At 39.5% G+C, this 16,896-nt stretch overlaps 1 long non-coding RNA gene and 1 pseudogene across 1 annotated transcript; one reads left to right on the forward strand and one right to left on the reverse strand.

Moving 5' to 3' along the window:
* Positions 1-914: 914 nt before the first annotated feature.
* Positions 915-9,833, reverse strand: LOC148115620 (uncharacterized). The gene is made up of 2 exons (XR_015732710.1): positions 8,753-9,833; positions 915-1,140 (listed from the first exon to the last, which is right to left on the reverse strand). It is a non-coding gene; the product is annotated as an uncharacterized LOC148115620 (long non-coding RNA).
* Positions 1,163-2,371, forward strand: LOC148115621 (uncharacterized; annotated as a pseudogene).
* Positions 9,834-16,896: the final 7,063 nt, after the last annotated feature.

Raw genomic sequence — 16,896 nt, forward strand, 5'->3', positions numbered from 1 at the left:
TTTGAAGCCCCGCACAAGAGTTTAAACAGTTTTTTCCCCTCTAGCCGATCAGCTGGGACTCAGGAGGCAGCAATAGATTGGGGGTGGGGCCAAATAAAAGGTAAGAATAACGCAGAACCAGTTCAGTGACATCATATCGTCACCGCTACCGGCTCCGCGGAACCGGGCCCAATAGGGAGGAGCCCAACACTGCTGCGAGGCCAATAAAATTACAAAAAAACATCGAACCGTTTGTTAAATTGCTGGCTCGCCCGCCCCTCGCCCACCACTATTTATTGGCAATAAATAGTAGCATGGAGGGGCGGGGCAAGGGACAGGGTGAGCAAGTAGTTTAACAAACGGTTCGGCCGAACTGCCTAGAACCAGCAGAATCCCACCACTGCCAAAGAGGACAAATACAACAATAAATATGTATTCTGAGCAATGCAATTCTATCACTTCTTTTCTATACATTCCCCAGTGTCTGAGCAGCTGCCTTTCTTTACCCATTTGTGATCTTCATACCAGTCGTGGAAATCATTTTTTTTACCACCGGTTCTGTGGGTGTGGCTTGGTGGGCATGGCTTGGTGGGCGTGGCTTGGTGGGCATGGCAGGGGAAGGATACTGCAAAATCTCCATTCCCATCCCACTCTGGGGCCAGCCAGAGGTGGTTTTTGCTGATTCTCCGAACTACTCAAAATTCCCACTACCGGTTGTCCAGAACCTGTCAGAACCTGCTGAATTTCACCCCTGGTGCCATCACTGACTAGGTCCTCACACTTGTAATTAATCTCTTCATTATGAAGGGCACCTTCAGAGGACTCCAGAATAATCTCAGGGTCTGACTTGGCACAGAAAACATCTATAGGTGGGTTTTAAAACAGGAAGCAAAACAGCGGGTCTGTGAGCAGGGCTAAAGAAGAATAAGGCAGTAGCTGGTTTGTTCATTTACTCTACTTACTTTCTATCCTTTCCTTGTGAATTGCAAACACTGAACTGCTTTCTTAAGCAAATGGATCTCCTTTCCAGGATGTGCAGAATCCTCATTCATCTCTCTGGCTTCTGGATACAGAGTGGACATTTGGGACTTTCTTGGTCCAAACTGAAGGGAGCCCAGGCTTTGCTGTGTCTGCTAAGCATTGCTGAGACAGTGTTGGATTCTGCCCAGGAATGATTAACAACATGAATTTATACTCCGCTCCCATGATCTGTGTTTCTCCTCTCCAAACACATCTGTTAGCTAATTAATAGCTAAAGCTCTTACAGAAAAAGGATCCCATCAAATCTGTACATCGACTACCATGCTGACTGCATAAAAAGTAAGACCCACAATCAATCCCCCAACATTCAACCCCCCATCACCCAAAACATCCACCCAACCATCATCCAAAACTAGGTAAGCACACCCCTTACTTCCTCAATACCAACCACTACGGACCTCAAATGCAAACTAATAAATGCAAGAAGCATTGTTAACAAAATGCTCGAACTCCTCCTCTTATTAAATACTGCTATACTTACATTATATTTGTCTGTGAAACATGGTTAAACTCAACCCTCCCTGACTCCATCATCACAATAAGAGACTATCACGTTTACCGGTCTGATCGCGAAACCTGCAGAGGGGGTGGAGTAGCTATCTTCTACAAAAAGTCACTAAACCTAAAAAATATTCAAGTTGCACGTGAACTCACTCTTCTGGAAACTATCGTCTGCGAACTGTCCTTAAACACCACACGTCGCTTCTTACTATGTTACAGAGCCCGGGACTACGGTATGGCACATGCAAACAAGTTAACTTCACTACTAACGTGAGCAGTCTCCTGCCCATACCCTCTCATCTTTCTTGGTGACCTCAACCTACCTCTTATTAATTGGACAATAAATGAATGTACAACTGAACCCATTCATACAACCCTATACAATGCTGTTATAAATCTAGGTCTAGATCAACTAGTAACTAACAACACTAGACTCAACAACTGCCTCGACCTCATCTTCTGCAACAGCTTAAACTCAATTTATGGACTACAAATAAAAGAACCCTTTTCCAACAGTGACCACAGCATGATTGACTTTTGTCTCAATATACGCCCTTACAAAAATCACCAAAATAATGGGATACCCAACTACAACTTTAAAAAAGCCAACTATGATCTCATAGACACCGACCACTCATCTCTTCATTGGCAAATTTTATTCTCTGGCTGTTACACTGCCAAAGACCATTATAACATTTTCTTGCTCGAAATCAAGAGAGTTATTAAACTATATGTACCACTAATCACCACCAAAAACAGGATAAACAAATTACCCATATCAATAAGAAAGCTCCAATTAAAAAAAAAACAACAACCTGTGGCGAAAAAACAAAACTGGCTATGTAGCTAACTTTAAAAGCCGCTACAAAATTATATGCCACCAAATAAAGACTGAAAGCACCAATTACCACACCAAACAAGAAGAGAACCTCCTGCACATGAAATCTAACCGTGCCTTCTATAATTTTGTAAACAACAAACTTAAAGACTCAAGATCCATCCCACACCTAAAAGGACCTAAGGTTAAAGAATGCAATGATGAAGCAAGTTAAAGAAAACCTCTTCAACACATTCTTTGGCTCAGTCTTTGTAAACAGCAATGGCTCATTCCCTAGTTGTACCACAAATAACTACAACAATTTAACACAAATAGATTTCACAGAAGATAACTTGAAAAGTCACTACGCAGACTAAAACCATCTCTATCTATCAGACCTGATAGACTATGTGAATACTTCTTAAAAAAAGCTGTCCACTGCTATAGCAGAACCCCTAAGCATAATCTTTGAAAAATCCTTCAGGACCAGCTCTCTACCCAAGCTATGGTCACTAGCCACGGTCAGCCCTATCTTCAAAAAGGGAGACCCCAGCCTAGTTGAAAATTACAAACCAATCTCTTTATGCTGTGTCACCTGCAAAGTCATGGAATCAATCATTAACCATTCCATTACCCTCCACCTAGAAACAAACAAACTATTCTCTAATAAACAATTTGGTTTCAGAAAAAAATTATCCTGTAATCTACAACTTCTGCACTGCAAGAACACATGGACTACAAATCTCAAATCTCAGGGCCAAGCAATAGACACAATTTACATAGACTTCTATATAGCCTTTGATTCAGTGGTAAATGACAAACGACTTCTCAAACTAAAATCCTATTGCATCTGCAGACCCCTACATAAATGGATAGCTGCATTCCTGTCAAACAGACAACAAGTGGTCAAAATAGGGAGTGCTCTATCAAATCCTGCACCTGTTAATAGCGGTTTCCCCACAAGGCAGCATTCCAGGACCAACACTCTTCAGACTATACATAAATTACCTTTGCAATCATATTAAAAGCAACTGTGTTCTCTTCGCTGATGATGTAAAAATATTTAACACCACTGACAATACTGCTACACTTTAAAAAGACCTTGACTTTGTGTTGGAATGGTCAAACAATTGGCAATTCCAAACCTCAACCAATAAATGCTCTGTTTTAAACATTGGCAAAAAGAACCAGAACACAAAATACAAGCTGAGTGGACACGACCTTGTAGATGACCCTAACTCTGTCAAGGACCTTGGAGTACTCATATCTAATGATCTAAGTGCCAAAGCCCACTGTAAAAACATCGCCAAAAAGACATTAAGAGTTGTAAACTTAATCTTGTGTAGTTTCTTCTCCGGTAATATCACACTACTAACCAGAGTATACAAAGCATTTGCTAGACCAGTTCTCGAATACAGCTCTTCTGTCTGGAACCCGCACTGCATATCGGACATTAATACAATTGAACGTGTCCAGAAATATTTCACAAGAAGAGTCCTCCACTCCTCTACTCGCAACAAAATACCTTATGCCACCAGACTTGAAATTCTGGGCTTAGAAAACTTAGAACTATGTCAGCTTCGGTATGACCTAAGCATAGCTCATAAAATTATCTGCTACAATGTCCTACTTATCAATGACTACTTCAGCTTCAACTACAACAATACACAGGCACACAATAGATACAAATTTAAGGTAAACTGCACCAAACTCCATTGCAGAAAATATGACTTCAGCAACAGAGTGGTCAATGCCTGGAATGCACTATCTAAATCTGTGGTCTCATCCCAAAACCCCCCAAATTTTAACCTAAGACTGGCTACTTTTGACCTCACCCCATTGCTAAGAGGTCTGTAACGGGCGTGCATAAGAGCACCTTTATTTGTATCTATTTTATGTATCCAATCCATGCTTATACTTATTACCTAATACGTTCTTGACAAAACAAACAAACAAACAAACAAACAAACAAACAAAATCATCATCTAAGCGATCACCCAACATTAGGGTGAACTCCCTATCAACTTAGGAGGACCACATGGAAAGTACAATGATACCATGCAATGAGACACCTGCAGATCTGTAGATTGGGGAAACAAAACAATCACTTTGCAAATGCATGGCACAACATAAGAGAACAAACCCATCAGGAAAAGATTCAGTAATCCATCTGCATTGAAAAAGACAAAGGCCACAACTTTGAGATTAGCAAAGTCCACATTTTTTTTAATTTTTTTAATTTTTTATTTATTTATTTCTTTACAACAAAATATTTATTCACACACAGATCGCGACGGGAGCTTTACACAATATATTAACTTCAATCAAAATATACAAATAAAAATAGAATCTACACTAACCTTATCCTTTTTTTATTCTATTATTCAGCCAAGAATACCATTGGTCCCAACATTGAAAATATACGGAGGCCTTTTGATCTCTCAGAGTTTTTGTTAACCTGTCAGCTTCCGCATATTCGATAATTTTTCCCAGAATCAACTCTTCAGCCGGTAGTTCTTTCCCCTTCCAATGTTGAGCAAAACATATTCTTGCTGCAGTTGTGATATATGTAATCAAACACCATATGTTCGTGCCTATCTTATTTGGCCTAATATTTAATATAGTATTCTGGTTTCAACTGTAATATATATCCCATAATTTCTAATATCCATCTCTGTATAAATCTCCAGAATTCGATTGTCTTAGGGCAAGTCCACCATACATGATAATAGGTACCTGTCTCCCCACACTTCCAACAGCTTGGGGAGAATCCTGGAAACATTTTGGCTAATTGAGCAGGAGGAAGATGCTATCTATGCACCATTTTATACAAGTTTTCTTTGTAAGTGGTTGCCATCAGTAATTTCAATTGTTTCGTCCAAATTTCTTCCCATTTTATCAATTCAATTGAGTAACCAATATTTCTCCCCCAGGCAATCATTGAGTCTTTAACAATCTCATCCCCTATCCAATAGGTTATTAAGAATTTATAGATCTTAGATAATATTCTTTCCTCCTTTCCTAATATAATACTATCTATTTCTTGCTGGGTCATATCTATACCACTATTTTCCTTGTCTTTCTTATATTTAGAACTGATCTGGGCATAGGACCACCAATCCAATTTTATTCCTTGAAGCTCTAGCTCAATTCTTGTTTTTAAGCAGCCTTGGGCATCCAACAATTCTCGATAGGATAGGTGTTTTTCTCTATTATAAAGCGAACTATATGTTGTAGCTTCTAACGGGACCAACCAGGAAGGAGTCGAAAAGTAGAGTTTACCCTTAACTTTCCTCCATGTATCAATTAGAATATTCCTGACATAATGTCCTGCAATACTCATATGTTTTTTAACCTTATCTTGCCAAAGGAAATAGTGCCAGCCCTGATGTAACCCTGAACCTTCCAGTATCAACAACCGTCTTCTTCTTAGCAGGATCCATTCCCTTACCCAAACTAAATTTGCAGCCTGATAATAATATTCCCATTTTGGTAAGCCAAATCCCCCTCTTTCTTTCACCTCTTGAAGCATTTTAAGTTTAATTCTAGGCTTTTTGTTTTGCCAGATAAATTTAAGAACGCATTGATTTAACTTTTTTTTAAAAAAGTATTATCTAGTCTAGCTGGTGCTGTATAAAATAAATATGTCCATTTTGGGAGAATATAGGATTTTATAATCACGATCCTACCTAATAAAGACGTTTGAAGATTCTTCCATTTCTCCAAATCCTGTTCTGTTCGTTGGAGTAATTTCAAATAATTATCTTCTTTAATTGTTATGCATTTAGTAGATAATATAATACCTAGATATCGTAATTTATTGACAATTTGGAATTCCAAATTCGCTTCTAATTCCTTCCCCTGTTTTGTTGTCAGATTTTTAGTAATAACCTTAGTTTTTTCCACTTTCAAACCAGTGGACCACTGGGGTCAAAGAGGCCATCTATGTCAAAACTGAGCAGCCCTCTCTCAACAGAGGGAGAGGGGGATACAACATTATCCAGCCTCCAGTCTACAACACAATCCTTTTAGCGGTTCCAAGAAGGTTCCACACCCATTTGCATTACTTAGGTGACCTTGACAACACAGATAAACCTCCAGGTGGCCTCAATGACTCACTAAAAGAATGCAAATGACCAGTTATCTGCAAGGAGTATAAATCTTTCCATTCCCCACCATCCATCCACAGCTGAAGAAGCTTCTTGGATGAGAAGTGAAATGTCTTCAAAGAAACACAAGAAACTCCAGTTGCCTCTTGGGGAAAAAAAAAAACACCTTTGGGATGACCACATGGAAAGAAACTTGGAGGAGGTGCAGAAAGGGGGTTGAGAAGGATTTTTATGGCTGGATCAAAATAAATAATAATAGCTGGCATAGATCCTGCTACCTCTTGCTTGCTAAGCAAGCGCTCTACCATTTGCACTAATTTCCCAGTTGTCCAATAGCACTCTTGCACAATTTCGCAAGAAAGAAAGGAAAAACTAAGATAACCCGCAGAAGCCAAAAACAAAAGTTAGTGTTCCATATTGAGAGTGGGTCAAAGTCATCTACATTAATGGAAACCTGTAAATCAACATACCTGGAGCTTCAAAAGGATGCCTAAATTACCACTAGGAGCCACCCAGGCTGCCTCGTGTGAGTAAAACCTCCATCTAAAATGTATCCTTTCCTCCTAGGAGCTCTTTCTAAATGCCTCTTTGTCCACTGGAAGATATGAAGGACAAGGGGAGGCAAGAGAAGGGGGCTCTTACAATCAAGCCTGGATCCATTTATTTATTTATTTATTGGTTCGATTTATATGCCACCCTTCTCCGGAGACTCAGGGCAGTTTACAATGCGTTAAGCAATAGCCTTCATACTTTTGTATATACCTGCTTAGTAGGGCTTTTGCCCCCCCTCAAGCGATGTTCTTTTTATATAAAGTCATCTTATTGCCCCCACAATCCGGGTCCTCATTTTACCTACCTCGAAAGGATGGAAGGCTGAGTCAACCTTGAGCCTGGTGAGATTTGAACTTGCAGTAATTGCAGGCAGCTGGTGCTACTTAACAGCACTTTAGTCTGCTGCACCACCAAGGCTCTTGCTGCGCCACCAAGGCCATCATGAAAAGAAGCTGGTTCCAGCTACCATACTAAAAGTTTCCAGTCTCTGCTGCTACATTCCATCCCCAAACTAGGGGATAGTGAGCAGGGTTACCAAATATCCAGTAAAAGTAGGACATGTCCTCCTTTTTACACTCTTGTCTTCCATTCATCAGGTGTAGCCTTAAAAATCCAACAGACTTTCTCTTCCTGAACAGCTTTTCTATATGGCACATCACTTTCTTAATTAGTGCTAATCAGACATTAACCAAGCTCACCTCTGTGACAATTTCTTCATTACTTCCCTCCAGCTGGCTTGCTTTTCTGCCTAAAATTGGTTCTAGCGCATTCTTCTGATTTAAAAACCAATCTTTCTTATGCTGGGGAAAAAAAAGAGGCTGTCCATGCTATCATTGTCTCCTTCACTTGTTGTTCTTCTAATGTTCCTTGAGAATCCAAAATTTCATAATATCTTACCATTTTTTAAATTTCTAAGGTGTTGGGGTGTATCATCGCCTCCATTGTGGATAACCATCCAGGAACTTTCATATGGTGTTTACTTTTAATTTCCTGCCATGTATAAATTAATGAATCTCTTAATATATGATTCTAAAAATACCCATGTGTTTTGTTCCTGGTGTTTCACAAGAAGGCGTGCCACCCCATCAACAAATCATGTCCCTCCAAGGTTAACAGTCTTTGGTTTTTCAGATTCACCCATTCCCTGATCCATGTCAAACTTGTTGCTCTGTAATATGTCTCCCATGCTGAGAGTCCAAATCCACTTCTGCCTCTATCATCCTGCAAAGTACTTAATTTAATTCTTGCATTTTTTCCTTCCCACACAAATTTTGTAGTTATCTTGTTCAAATTTACAAAAAAAAAAAAATTGTCCAATTTTACTGGAATCGTCTGAAATAAATAAAGCAGCCTCAGCAGAACATTCATCTTTATAGCTGCTATCCTCCCTAATAAGGATAATTTCAGTTTCCCTCATTTTTCTAAATCCTCTTTTATTTGTTGAACTAAAGTTACATAATTATTCTCCTTTATAGTTGAGCATCTAGTTGTCAAATATATGCCTAAATACTTAACCTTTTTTACTACTTGTAATCCTAATTCTTTAATTAATTCCTGTTTGTTTTCCTGTTACATTTTTTGTTAACATTTTGGTCTTATCTTTATTAATTTTTAAGCCAGCTACCTTTCCAAATTCCTCTATCTCTCTTATCAATATTGGTCCTGTTTTTAATGGTCCTTCTATGAAGAATACAAGGTCATCCGCAAATGCTTGGGCCTTGTATTCCTCTCCTTTTACATTCAATCCTTTTACCTTTCATGTCCTTTTTAAAAAGAAAAAAATTGAGACACTTATCAAAAAGTAATCATTACTATCCAACATAGCTCATCAAGGTGGTGACAGTTGGGCATTGACTGTTGATGGTTGTGATGTCACACACAGAGAGAGAAGCTGATTGGCTGTGAAGACAAATAAAGCAAAGGGCAGTGAGGACTTGCAGGGAGAGAGGTTGGGAAGTATGTACAGTTCCTCCAATGAAGCCACAAGCAGATTTTTGAAGGATACAAATTAAGGGATTCCCATCACTTTCCTGTCTCATCTCAATCTCCCACAATTAAGCTCTTAGTGCAGCTGAACATCATCCTTAGAATCCAAGTATCCTTAGGATTTGAAAAGCAACACGGGTCCAGGAAAAGAGCCTTTTCTGCCATGGTCTCCCTGCTTTGGAAGATTTTGACCGAGATGACATCTGCTCCCCTCTGTTCTGGCCTTCAGGAAAAACCTTCAAATTTCTCTATGCCAGTTGGTATGGAGCCCTAAAGGAAAAAAAAAACTTTTGGCTGGAGATGGCTGGTGCACCAGAGAAAGGCACCACCACTTCTTTGCTCCAGATTCAACATTGGAGCAAATATCGGTCTACACAAGATATGCAAGAGGAGCAATTCCATCAAAGTCCTATAATACCAACCTCATGAATTTTTTCCATCTGGCCAAGATTAGGACTGGGTAATAATCAGGATTCAGTGATTGAAAAAGTACTTTCTAATGGGTGGAGATAATCACGTAAACAATAATTCAGAAATGGACAAATGCTTATTAAGTTTTTAAAATCAGTTTGCTATTTTCTAAAACTCCAAGACCCACAAAGACTTGAAATGAATACTAAATTTGTGGTTAAAAAGAATAAAACAAAAATAAAACTGAATGTCAAAAATATTTGTCATTTATCAGAAATCAGCAAAACCTTAACAGCAAATACAACATCTTAAATTTTTCAGAAGCAAAGGATTAGTCTGAGATTATTAGCATTTCTCAGATGAGCTGAAGAGCTGAATGAGTCATGAAACTGGAAGTTATTGTCTAGAGTCTACGAAGCCCAGAAATAGAAATCCTGAATGTTACTGATGCTTTAATATTATAGACTAACAGAGTTGGAAGGGATCTTCCGCAATTATTTTTTTTTTAATTGAAAAAGTTTTCAAATACAAATTTTTCCCCCTTTTTTCCCCCCTCTCCCTCCCCCTCCCTAACCCCCCTCCCCACCCATCCCCCCCTGTGACTTCTTCATAACAAAAAAAAAAACCTAATTCATAACAGATTACTTACTCCCTTCTCTAAATATTGACCTTTACTTACTAAAAATATTATTAATATTATAACATCCCCCTTTATCCATACATTTCAGAAAAGAGAAAAGAAAGGAAAAAAAAGACATTATACTATGACATTATAGAATAACTTCTCCACTTTAAAACTATACGATAAGTCCTACTTTAACATTTAATCTTCTATATATATTACTATAACATTTCAAAGCGGCCTTCGCCATAAAATCTAGTTTAACATTTATTCCACTCTATCCATTTCCTCCACTCCCCTAAATATATCACTTAAAAATCCCTTTTCTTAGACTAATCAATCTACTAACTAGCTTATTCACCCACTATCATGCAAAATTACCATACACAACATTTCTTAATATCTTTGATTCACTGCCCACACTACTTAAAAATATATGTCTATATTTTCCATTATATCTAAATAAAAAAAAAGAAAAAACAATGACTTTAAATTTATAATCCATATAATATCTTCTTTGAGGTCTTTCCACTGGATTGGTAGAACCAACATCCATAATCGGGTAACATAGCTTGCTGGTGCAACAGTTTATTCAGGATCTTGAATCATATCTGCCCCCATCAGTAGTAAATATCTTCTTATATATATAAAAATAAAAACAACCACCCGAGTGACATTATAATTATATTCCATATAGTAATAATTATGGGTTTCATCAGGATTATTAATTCCCATCATCGTAGTGGGTAACAACCCGATCTTCTGCATGCCCCAGCATAATTCTCTTGCCTTGTGATTCAGGATAATATAATATGTTTATCAACACAAAAAGAAATTCCAAAATGGATAATTCAAATCCATCAGTTTAAGGCTCGTTTCACGTCCCAAGATTACGGCCATGCAGAGATCTGCCACAATCCTCAGGATGATATTAACCAATACGTCGCCTCTTCTGTATTTACACATAATCATTCATATTTTAAAGTCACTGGCTTCACTGTTGCCTGATTTAGAAATTTCTATTTTTATGCCACCTATTTCTTTTTTTCTTTTCCTTTTGTGGGTTTGATTTCCATCCTGGTTTCCTTTCTACAAATTGTGTATCATCTGGTCAGTTTTTATTCTGCTTTGTAGATTGGTCTTGCTGGTTTTGTTTTTGTATCTCATGTTTCTTTTTTATCCCTTGTATATCCCCTAATTGGTTTCCATGCTTATCCTTGCCTTGATAAGTCATCACATTAAGGTTAGATGCCACTTCTCTCAAATTTGTAGATAGTCCATCTGGGGTATCCACTAAATCCAAAGGCAATTCATCTGGTACAATCTCTGTAATTCGATATTTTACCTTTATTTCCGGCTCCTTCTGCTTATCCTGTATTATACCTGAAGATGTTAAGTTCATTTTCAACCTATTTTGATAAAATTCTTCCGCTCTTTCAACAGTATTTAGCTGATATCTTTCTCCTTGGTATCTAAATATAATACCAACTGGGGCGTCCCACCTGAATGGGATATTTCTCTTTTTTAACTCATTCACCAGAAAACCAAATTTCTTCCTTTCCATCAATATCTTAGGTGGGAGTTCCTTGTAAATCCAAATCTTTCTTCCATACAATTGCAGATTAGAATTGAAGGAATTTTGCACGATATTATTCCTAATTTCTTTATCTGTAAAATAAATCACCACATCTCTAGGCAATTGCCTTTGCTTGGCAATCCAGGAGTTGATTCGATAAACTCTGTCAATCCTACAAAACACTTCATCAGGTTGAACCTTTAGAATCCCAGCTAGAAATTCAGAAGATATTTTCCTTAAATCATCTCTATTATTTTCCTGCAAACCTCTTAATCTTATCGCATATTCTGTGAAATTATATTGTACCATTAAAATCTCTTTTTCAATCTTCTGTTGCAGATTTTCTGCCTTACCATACTTTTGATCAGCATCCATTTTAGGTTTTTCTTCTAAGCTATTATCCTGAGTGTTTGTCAAATCATTTTCAATTTTTTGAATTCTATTGTCCAATTCATCTTGAATTTCTTCCATTTTAGACTCTAGTACATTAGTATTTGTGTCCAACTGTATCATAAATTCTGTAAAGCCATTAGCCACTTTTGAGAATTTTTTCTCCAAAGAATCAAACTTAGATTTCACCAATTCTTTAATTTCCTGCTTAAATTTTTCAAGTTGCTGATTCACAATCTCCTCCCTTCTTTCAATCTCCTCTATAAAAAATTCTATTATATTAAAATCAGGTTTCTGAGACTGAAGAGTTAAGACTTGTTCCTTTAAGTTGTTGGTGGGGGAATCCCCCCCTCTTCTTGTTTATCTGACTTTATGAGTCTCAGTGCCATGTTTCCGCCCAGGCAGGCTTTGTTAAAAAAAAAAGCAAGAAAGAAAAAAAAAAGGGACTTCTTTCCAATCGACAACAATATCAAGTCTCCAAGGGAAGAAAAAGAGAAAAAGACGCAGGAGCGAAGTTTTGTCTACAAATGTAGCCAGTGGTATTTATTCCGCTACATTGTAGTAATAGAAAACGGAAGGACTTTCCCTTTCAGTCTCTCCTCCAGCTGACACCATTTTAAAAGGCTTTTTTTCCTCTTTCTTTTCCTCCTCTCTCTTAAGTAATTTTTTTAAAAAATCAGTAAAATACTTGCGGTTCAGTATTACAGGTCCAGCTCACATTTTCTTTGAGTAGTCTGTTAAATTTGCAGGCTTGCTTTTGACGCCTGGCTCTGCATCAGCAGAGGTCTCCCAAAGCCCAGAGCAGCGGCTGGGGATACGGGGCATCTCATCCGCTCCGTCCCAAAAGTAAAGGAAAAACTTTTGGGACTCCGCAGAGAGTTCTACCCACCCCTGCCGGCTCTATCTCCGTTTCCTCATGGAAACGGAGTTTTTTCGAGCCGCCATTCCGTTGTGAAGGCGGCTCTGACAGGCGATGGAAGCTGACAATCCCAAAGGAACGTCTGGCAGCGACAAATAGCAAACCGGAAGTCCAAGGATCTTCCGCAATTATTGATGCGAAGATTTTATAGTCTGGGTTTAGTAATGAAATCGGTCTACAGTTTTTAATTTGGGTTATATCCGAATCTTCTTTGGGGATCAGGATAATATAAGCCTCTTTCACCATTCAGTCATAGCTGAAGAAGCTTCTTGGATGAAAAGCAAAACGTTTTCCATGCCTCACCATCCAGTCAGAGCTAAAGAAGCTTCTTGGATGAGAAGCAAAATGGCTTCAAAGAAAAACCAGAAAGTCCAGTTGCCTTTTGAAAAAGCACTTTTGGGACAACCATGACCTGGATGACTGAGAATCTCCAGAGACATGCAAAATGGAAGTTTTCAGCGTGTGCGTGTGAAGAATCCTAATCACGGGAGTCTAGTTTCAGTCCATATTAAGGAAGAAAGCTTTGTAACAGAAAGATTTGTTTAGGGAAATGTATGAGAGGGATAAAAGTAAGTGAAGCTTAGGACCTAGCTAACTCCATCCTATCAGGAGGTGAGATTATCCATCTCATAAAACTGATACAGGCAGAGTTACAAAGGAAATCCTAAATTCTCTTTCTACACCCCATTCTCGGAGTTGAAGTCCAAACAAATTGCCACGGTTGAGAAACACGGCATGTAGGAAATGTCACAATCTATTCTTGAAGCCCATCTCACCCCCTGTATGAATTAGGAGTTGCCTTTCTGATTACTATACAAGGAGAGACTAATTTTGCATGGTTTTGCTCAGTAGGTAAACACTGGCCACCAGGGGGTGGGACCTGACCAATTTCATCCTTTACAGTTTTTTTTTTAATCCTGCCTTTATTCTTCTTATAATTAACTCACTGTAGTAAACATACCTAATATTCCTCCCTCCTCCTATTTTCCTCACAATCACAACCCTGATCCATTGCTTTGTTTCTCTGACCGTCTAGAGTATTCTTAGGCAACAATGTTGACTCAGCCTTCCATCTTTACGAGGTCTGTAAAATGAGGACCCAGATTGGTGTGGGACAAGATGATGACTCTGTAAACTGCTTAGAGATGGCTGTAAAGCACTGTGAAGCGGTATATAAGTCTAAGCGCCATTGCTAAGTGTTATCTTCTTCAACACCAACATTTAAAGGTATCGGTACTCTTCTTATCCTAACAAAGACATCTAAAAGCCTTCCTGAGCTCATTCTCCTAATAGATGAGTCCAAAAGCATTTGCAAGCAATTATCCCTAAATTGGTCATATCACGGTTTATCTTTTACAACTTAGCCTATGTCGAACTACCCTACTGAAATCCCCAGGAGTTGCAATTGGTGCAAAATGTGGCAACAACTGGGCACAAGGTATGAGGATTGTGTGATGCCTGTATTGAGTCACTTGCAGTTCAATGACAAGCTTGTTCACATTTCCAGAAGTGGGGTGCTTCAAATCTCCCTTCCCCTTTACCAAAAGCTTGCCGCTAAGAAAGTCAGACTTTGACTGTAAAGAGTAATAACTATGCAAGTTTCATGTGTGAAGAGCAGATGGGAGTCCTGGCAAGGAGTACAGCTGTTGTGCACCAATTGTTTCTGTTCTTTGACCAGGGAGCTTTACTTTGAATTCCTATCACCTCTTGAATGGATTACAGTAACTACTGTAATACATTCTAAATAGGGTGTCGCTTGAAGAGAACCAAACATTTTCATCTCTCTCTCTCTCTCTCTCTCTCTCTCTCTCTCTCTCTCTCTCTCTCTCTCTCTCTCTCTCTCTCTCTCTCTCTCTCTCTCTCTCACACACACACACACACACACACACACACACACACAATAGAGGTGAGATGATTTTGCTGAAGAGGTTTGTGTGAAACATATATTTACATTAGGAGAGGTTGTCCAAAAGGTGCTTTTTCAGGAGACAACTGGAATTCTTTTGTTTTTTTCTTTTGAAGACATTTTGCTTTTCATCCAAAAGTTTTTTCAAAAGGAAAAACAAGAAAGTCCAGTTGCCTTCCTGAAAAAGCACCTTTGGGACAATCATGACCTGGATGACGGAGAATCTCTACAGATGTTTAGCAATACAATTTGGGATGAGCACCCTTTGAATGGTGTGGGAATAAGGAATGCATTTCCAGAGAACAAAATTGCAGACCACAGGAACCAGGAGCACCACTTCAGGTGACCCTGAGGACACAGATAAACCTCCAAGTGCTTCAATGACCCTCTAAAAGGATGCAAATGAGCAGCTGTCTGCAAGAAATATAAATCCTTCCATTCCCCACTATCCTGTCAGAGTTGAAGAAGCTTCTTGGATGAGAAGTGGAACATCTTCAAAGAAAAAACAAGAAAGTCCAGTTACCTTTTGTCCTTTTTCCTCCTCCCCCCAAAATTGTTTTAAAAACAATTATTCTTCTTTTGAACTTCCCAATACAGATTGTAGATTGATCGCTTGGGAGGCTGGTTGCACCACGGACATCAGTGAAATTGAATGCAACTATACAGTTCGGTACTGTAGGAAGTTAGCACCCACCCCTTTCCTAGAGGAATGAAATATTTTGGGAAATATTAAAAAGGCAGAATGTTATGTTTCCCTGCATGAGAAATGGAGAAGCATGTTTTAAAGACGAAGCAGCTCCTACCTTCCTGCCCCCACCCTTTGTCAATGGGCCAGAGGCAGCAACTCAATCTTTGTCAATGGACCATCATCTACAACACAATAGGACCCATCTAGGACAGAAACTCCCCACATGGCACCTGGGAAGATTATATCAGCCAGCAAGGCTAGCTAAGACCCCCACCCCCTGGGAGTCTGACAACCAATCAGGATACTCTTTCGGGGCCCTAGGAAGTTCAAAGCCAGAGAGAGCATAAACCTGGGGACTTGCTGTATCTCGGCCCCTTTTCTGTTCAGGAACTCAAACCATATGAGCCTGTCCACCATTAAACCATCTTTCCAAGCAGTCTCCATGTTTCCAGTGTCTTTTTCCCTACTTGGAGCTGAACCCAGAAGGATATTTCTTCCAACAGTACAGTATAGGACAGTGATGGCTAACCTTTTTTCCCTCGGGTGCCAAGAGGGCATGCGTGTGTGTGACAGTGCACGTGTGCGTGCCCACACCCATAATGCAATGCCCCCCTGAGCATGCACGTGCACCCCTTGTGTTTCCCCTCCCCCCTGCGCATGTATGCGTGACTCCGCCACCCCCCACTCTGCCACCCCCATGCTCCCCCCACCCCTCCACACATGCACCCCCCCCGCACCGCCCCAGTCCATTTTTGGTCCCAGAAGGCTTCAGGAAGGCCTGCTAGGCCCAAAATGGGGCATGGGGATGCGCCACATCCCCCCTGTCCCCCGTGCATTCATGCATAACCTCCCTTGCCCCCTGCCCATGCGTGCATGACCCCCCCCAGCGGGAGGCATGCGCGCATGTGCGGTGGAGCTGACCTAGGGTGACAGCTTGCATGTCCGCAGAGATGGCTCCCCATGCCATCATGGATATAGGACTTTCCATATATAGAGGAATCACTATTTGATATCTCCTACTGCATCTGACATCTCCTACTGCAATATCGGTCATCCCTCTGAATAAAATGAAGAGACAGACATATTTAGAAAAATCTTCCATTATTTGAATGGAAGACAATTTCCTCTCTCTCCTTATTTCAATGCAGATGTCCTCCCTCCATCAGGCTGTGGTACATGACTTCCAGTCAAGATGATTATTCATTATGCAATAAACAGCTTTTCAGTATAACCACAGGGTAACTTTGTTATTAAGTTTCATAAAGACAGTACTCCAAGCATTATCTTAAGTAAGGGTTATGAAATGGAGTCCTGAATGATTCCAGGGTTATCGTCTGTTATATCCTGAGTAGAATGATGAGCCAAATATCCCAAGAGATATTTCATCTCTCAACTATTA

This window comes from Pantherophis guttatus, chromosome 2, assembly GCF_059756535.1.
Source record: "Pantherophis guttatus breed Tessera chromosome 2, ASM5975653v1, whole genome shotgun sequence".
NCBI lineage: Eukaryota > Metazoa > Chordata > Lepidosauria > Squamata > Colubridae > Pantherophis > Pantherophis guttatus.